The sequence below is a fragment of the Notothenia rossii genome (assembly GCF_949606895.1).
Source record: "Notothenia rossii genome assembly, chromosome: 3".
Classification (NCBI taxonomy): domain Eukaryota; kingdom Metazoa; phylum Chordata; class Actinopteri; order Perciformes; family Nototheniidae; genus Notothenia; species Notothenia rossii.
In genome coordinates this window covers 95,893,419-95,899,063 of record NC_136901.1, presented here as the reverse complement: position 1 = coordinate 95,899,063, position 5,645 = coordinate 95,893,419, and positions in this window count along the sequence as shown.

The window sequence follows — 5,645 nt, the reverse complement described above, 5'->3', positions numbered from 1 at the left end:
TCCCGGATCGAACACGTTGCATGTCTGTGTGGTTCTCACTGCGTGTGGTTCTGCATGTGGTTCTCACTGCGTGTGGTTCTCACTGCGTGTGGTTCTCTCTGCGTGTGGTTCTCACTGTGTTTGGTTCTGCGTGTGGTTCTGCGTGTGGTTCTCACTGCGTGTGGTTCTGCGTGTGGTTCTGCGTGTGGTTCTCACTGCGTGTGGTTCTGCGTGTGGTTCTCACTGCGTGTGGTTCTCACTGTGTGTGGTTCTGCGTGTGGTTTTCACTGCGTGTGGTTCTGCGTGTGGTTCTCACTGCGTGTGGTTCTCACTGCGTGTGGTTCTGCGTGTGGTTTTCACTGCGTGTGGTTCTCACTGTGTGTGGTTCTGCGTGTGGTTCTCACTGCGTGTGGTTCTCACTGTGTGGTTCTGCGTGTGGTTCTCACTGCGTGTGGTTCTCACTGCGTGTGGTTCTGCGTGTGGTTCTCACTGCGTGTGGTTCTCACTGCGTGTGGTTCTGCGTGTGGTTCTCACTGCGTGTGGTTCTCACTGCGTGTGGTTCTCACTGCGTGTGGTTCTGGGTGTGGTTCTCACTGCGTGTGGTTCTGCGTGTGGTTCTCACTGCGTGTGGTTCTCACTGTGTGTGGTTCTCACTGCGTGTGGTTCTGCGTGTGGTTCTCACTGCGTGTGGTTCTCACTGTGTGTGGTTCTCACTGCGTGTGGTTCTGCGTGTGGTTCTCACTGCGTGTGGTTCTCACTGCGTGTGGTTCTCACTGCGTGTGGTTCTCACTGCGTGTGGTTCTGCGTGTGGTTCTCACTGCGCGTGGTTCTCACTGCGTGTGGTTCTGCGTGTGGTTCTCACTGTGTGTGGTTCTGCGTGTGGTTCTCACTGCGTGTGGTTCTGCGTTGGGTTCTCACTGCGTGTGGTTCTCACTGTGTGTGGTTCTGCGTGTGGTTCTCACTGCGTGTGGTTCTGCGTGTGGTTCTCACTGCGTGTGGTTCTGCGTGTGGTTCTCACTGCGTGTGGTTCTGCGTGTGGTTCTCACTGCGTGTGGTTCTGCGTGTGGATAATAATACGTTAGATTCACTAAAGCTTAGTGGGGTCTCTGCCGTTTGTAACATGAAGAACTTCTCTTTTGTTCTGGGGTGACTTTTTATACTTATCATTTCTTATGTATATTTGTTTTGTAAGAAAAATAATAAAATGTAAAATTTGAATCTGTTGTTATTTTTTTGTTTAATGGCAAAAAGAAACAGGAAATGTGTTTTAAGATATTAACAACAATGCAATGCAGGATCCATCTGTATTTAATATCAGACCCTGACCCTCTGCAGGGACACAGGGAGCTCAGCCCCTGCAGACCATTGACGGAACACCACAGAAGAAGAACAGGGCCCTGCTTGCTGGTCATTACAAACTCTTCACTGAACAAGAAACTCAGACGTTCACTTTGAGAGAGAGGAACCGTCAGAATACACTGAGACCTACAAGAAGAAGTATTCATGATAACTGATAATAACCTGACCGCTGCAGTTTCATGTTTGGTGTTTAAAATGTCAGAACGTAGTGAAACATGGTGCATCGTCTCAGAGGTGATGTGGTTAATGGCCTTATGTCCAAAAGAGATATTCTATAGACATGTGTGGGATTTTCTTTTCAGAAGAGTCAGACTTTTGAGATTGGAAAAAAAGTCAACATTTTGGGGAACATTTCAGAATTCTCAGAGAATGTCAGAATTTAGAAATGTTTCGAAAAGTCAGGAGTCAGAAAAAAATTCAATTTTTTTTTAAAGAAGTACATTTTGAATGATTTCAGAAAAAGCCAACATTTTGAGGAAAAGTCAACATTTTGCAATATTACGCAAAACTCAACATTTAGCAAAAAAATAAAGAATGAATAAAAAATCTGAATTTTTAGAAAAAAGTCAGATTTTGAAATGCTATGATAATTTCAAATTTTTGAGAGAAAAGTCAGAATTTAAAAAATCTAAATGTTGAGAAAAAAGTACGTTTTGAAAGATTCCAGAAAAGGTTTTGAGGAAAAAGTCAGAATTTTTAGGAAAAAGTCAGAATTTAGAAATTTCACGAAAAAGTCAAAGTGTTACGAAACAAGTCAGAATAAAAAAGAAATCCCAATTTTGAAAAAAAAAAATTTCAGATTTTTTAGGAATGTCAGAAAGTTTCGAAAGACTTTCAGAAAAAAGTCAGAATTTCGAAAAATTAATGGAAGTTTTTTAGATCTGAACAAAATATAAGTAGAGTATTCTTTTATTGTGTTGTTTAAAGAAGTACTTCTACATGCTCAGTGTGGCAGTTTAACATGTTCTTTATGTTCCACCAGGTGGAGACATTTCCTGTTTCCACACACACACACACACACACACACACACACACACACACACACACACACACACACACACACACACACACACACACACACACACACACACACACACACACACACACACACACCATGGTACTGCAGTATCTTTACTCCTGAATACTTCTTATATCTCTATAAAGTAAAGCTTGTGAACAGAGGACGTGATCTCTGTTGCAGCTTCGGAACAAACCCCTCCCCTCGTGACGGGGTGACCTCTGTCTGGACCCTCTCAGCTCAATGAGGGTCCCTTAGGGTAATGAGGGTAATAGGGGTGGGGGGGGTGAATGCAGCTCTCTCCGGCAGGAACAGGACATGCCGTAACTTTTAACGGTTTCAAATCAGCAATTTTTATAATAACTGAACTAAAATAAAATAGTGTTTATTTTCTTGGATAACTGGACTTATAACACTCACACTGTACTTTTAATATTTCTCTTTCATTTAATATCCCATTCCATGTGTAACCCCGGTGTCGTGTCCCCTCGGCAACAGACCACTCAGAGCTGGTGATTACTTCAGTTTATTTCCACACCTGCATTTCAATGGACACGTGAGCTGCGTTTCTCAACAGATCCTCACGCGGTATCTAAATCTCCAATAATCAACAACACAACAATGATCGTTAGTGGTAAACAATGTGAAGCATTAAACATAAACAAACTGGTGTACAAAACTCACATACCTGCATGTGAAAGAACACGTGAGCAGCGTTCTGTAGGAGAGATAGCACCACGCTCACGTTAGCCTATTAGCTCAGATTAGCTATTGGTGATCACATTAATAAATCAAAGAACACAAAGAGCCAATCACACAAAGAACATGTTGCTGTGAGCGTTAAACGACTAACATGAACTAAACAACACAACAGAACGTTATTGTCCTAATAAAATAATAACATACATTTTGTTCACCGACATAATACAATAGCACCTTGCTCTCAAAGATCCTCACGCGGTATGAGAACCTCCCACAATCCATTGCGGTAACAAAGCTACAGTAATGCAGGCACGCGTTTGAAACACCAGATGGCGTGATTCAATTGAACCTGGATTTCACACCAACCTGTGTCCCGCTGTCCCACGTGCACACCTGATGTGAAGAGCATCCGGCCTGCACCGCGTTAACACAGAACCCTCAGTGTCTATTCTTCAGACAGCTTATCTTCACGGCCATCTGTACTCTTCTTACTCCGTCATGCTGGGTTACTTTTCATGTTTATATTTTAGAATGATTTATTTCTTACTTTTAATTTGTTATTATGTGGAATGCCTTGTTTTGCTTTGTCCTGCTGCAACAAAGAGATTTCCCCAAGATGGGATTAATAAAGAACTTTATCATATCCTAACGACTGGAGGGTCGGTGTGTGGGGGTTAGTGTGTAGGGGTTAGTGTGTGTGTGGGGGTTAGTGTGTAGGGGTTAGTGTGTGGGGTCAGTGTGTAGGGGTTAGTGTGTGTGTGGGGGTTAGTGTGTAGGGGTTTGTGTGTGGGGTTAGTGTGTAGGGGTTAGTGTGTAGGGGTTAGTGTGTGTGTGGGGGTTAGTGTGTAGGGGTTTGTGTGTGGGGTTAGTGTGTGGGGGTTAGTGTGTAGGGGTTAGTGTGTGTGTGGGGGTTAGTGTGTAGGGGTTTGTGTGTGGGGTTAGTGTGTAGGGGTTAGTGTGTAGGGGTTAGTGTGTGTGTGGGGGTTAGTGTGTAGGGGTTTGTGTGTGGGGTTAGTGTGTAGGGGTTAGTGTGTGTGTGGGGGTTAGTGTGTAGGGGTTTGTGTGTGGGGTTAGTGTGTAGGGGTTAGTGTGTGTGTGGGGGTTAGTGTGTAGGGGTTTGTGTGTGGGGTTAGTGTGTAGGGGTTAGTGTGTGTGTGGGGGTTAGTGTGTGTGTAGGGGTTAGTGTGTGTGTGGGGGTTAGTGTGTAGGGGTTAGTGTGTGGGGTCAGTGTGTAGGGGTTAGTGTGTGTGTGGGGGTTAGTGTGTAGGGGTTTGTGTGTGGGGTTAGTGTGTAGGGGTTAGTGTGTAGGGGTTAGTGTGTGTGTGGGGGTTAGTGTGTAGGGGTTTGTGTGTGGGGTTAGTGTGTGGGGGTTAGTGTGTAGGGGTTAGTGTGTGTGTGGGGGTTAGTGTGTAGGGGTTTGTGTGTGGGGTTAGTGTGTAGGGGTTAGTGTGTGTGTGGGGGTTAGTGTGTAGGGGTTTGTGTGTGGGGTTAGTGTGTAGGGGTTAGTGTGTAGGGGTTAGTGTGTGTGTGGGGGTTAGTGTGTAGGGGTTTGTGTGTGGGGTTAGTGTGTGGGGGTTAGTGTGTAGGGGTTAGTGTGTGTGTGGGGGTTAGTGTGTAGGGGTTTGTGTGTGGGGTTAGTGTGTAGGGGTTAGTGTGTAGGGGTTAGTGTGTGTGTGGGGGTTAGTGTGTAGGGGTTTGTGTGTGGGGTTAGTGTGTAGGGGTTAGTGTGTGTGTGGGGGTTAGTGTGTAGGGGTTTGTGTGTGGGGTTAGTGTGTAGGGGTTAGTGTGTGTGTGGGGGTTAGTGTGTAGGGGTTTGTGTGTGGGGTTAGTGTGTAGGGGTTAGTGTGTGTGTGGGGGTTAGTGTGTAGGGGTTTGTGTGTGGGGTTAGTGTGTAGGGGTTAGTGTGTGTGTGGGGGTTAGTGTGTAGGGGTTTGTGTGTGGGGTTAGTGTGTAGGGGTTAGTGTGTGTGTGGGGGTTAGTGTGTGTGTGGGGTTAGTGTGTAGGGGTTAGTGTGTGGGGTTAGTGTGTAGGGGTTAGTGTGTGTGTGGGGGTTAGTGTGTAGGGGTTTGTGTGTGGGGTTAGTGTGTAGGGGTTAGTGTGTAGGGGTTAGTGTGTGGGGTTGTGTGTGGGGTTAGTGTGTAGGGGTTAGTGTGTGTGGGGGTTAGTGTGTAGGGGTTTGTGTGTGGGGTTAGTGTGTAGGGTTAGTGTGTGTGTGGGGTTAGTGTGTAGGGGTTGTGTGTAGGGGTTAGTGTGTGTGGGGTTAGTGTGTAGGGTTTGTGTGGGGTTAGTGTGGGGTTAGTGTGTAGGGGTTAGTGTGTGTGTGGGGTTAGTGTGTAGGGGTTTGTGTGTGGGGTTAGTGTGTAGGGGTTAGTGTGTGTGTGGGGTTAGTGTGTAGGGGTTTGTGTGTGGGGTTAGTGTGTAGGGGTTAGTGTGTAGGGGTTAGTGTGTGTGTGGGGGTTAGTGTGTAGGGGTTTGTGTGTGGGGTTAGTGTGTGGGGTTAGTGTGTAGGGTTAGTGTGTGTGGGGGTTAGTGTGTAGGGGTTTGTGTGTGGGGTTAGTGTGTAGGGTTAGTGGTAGGGGTTAGTGTG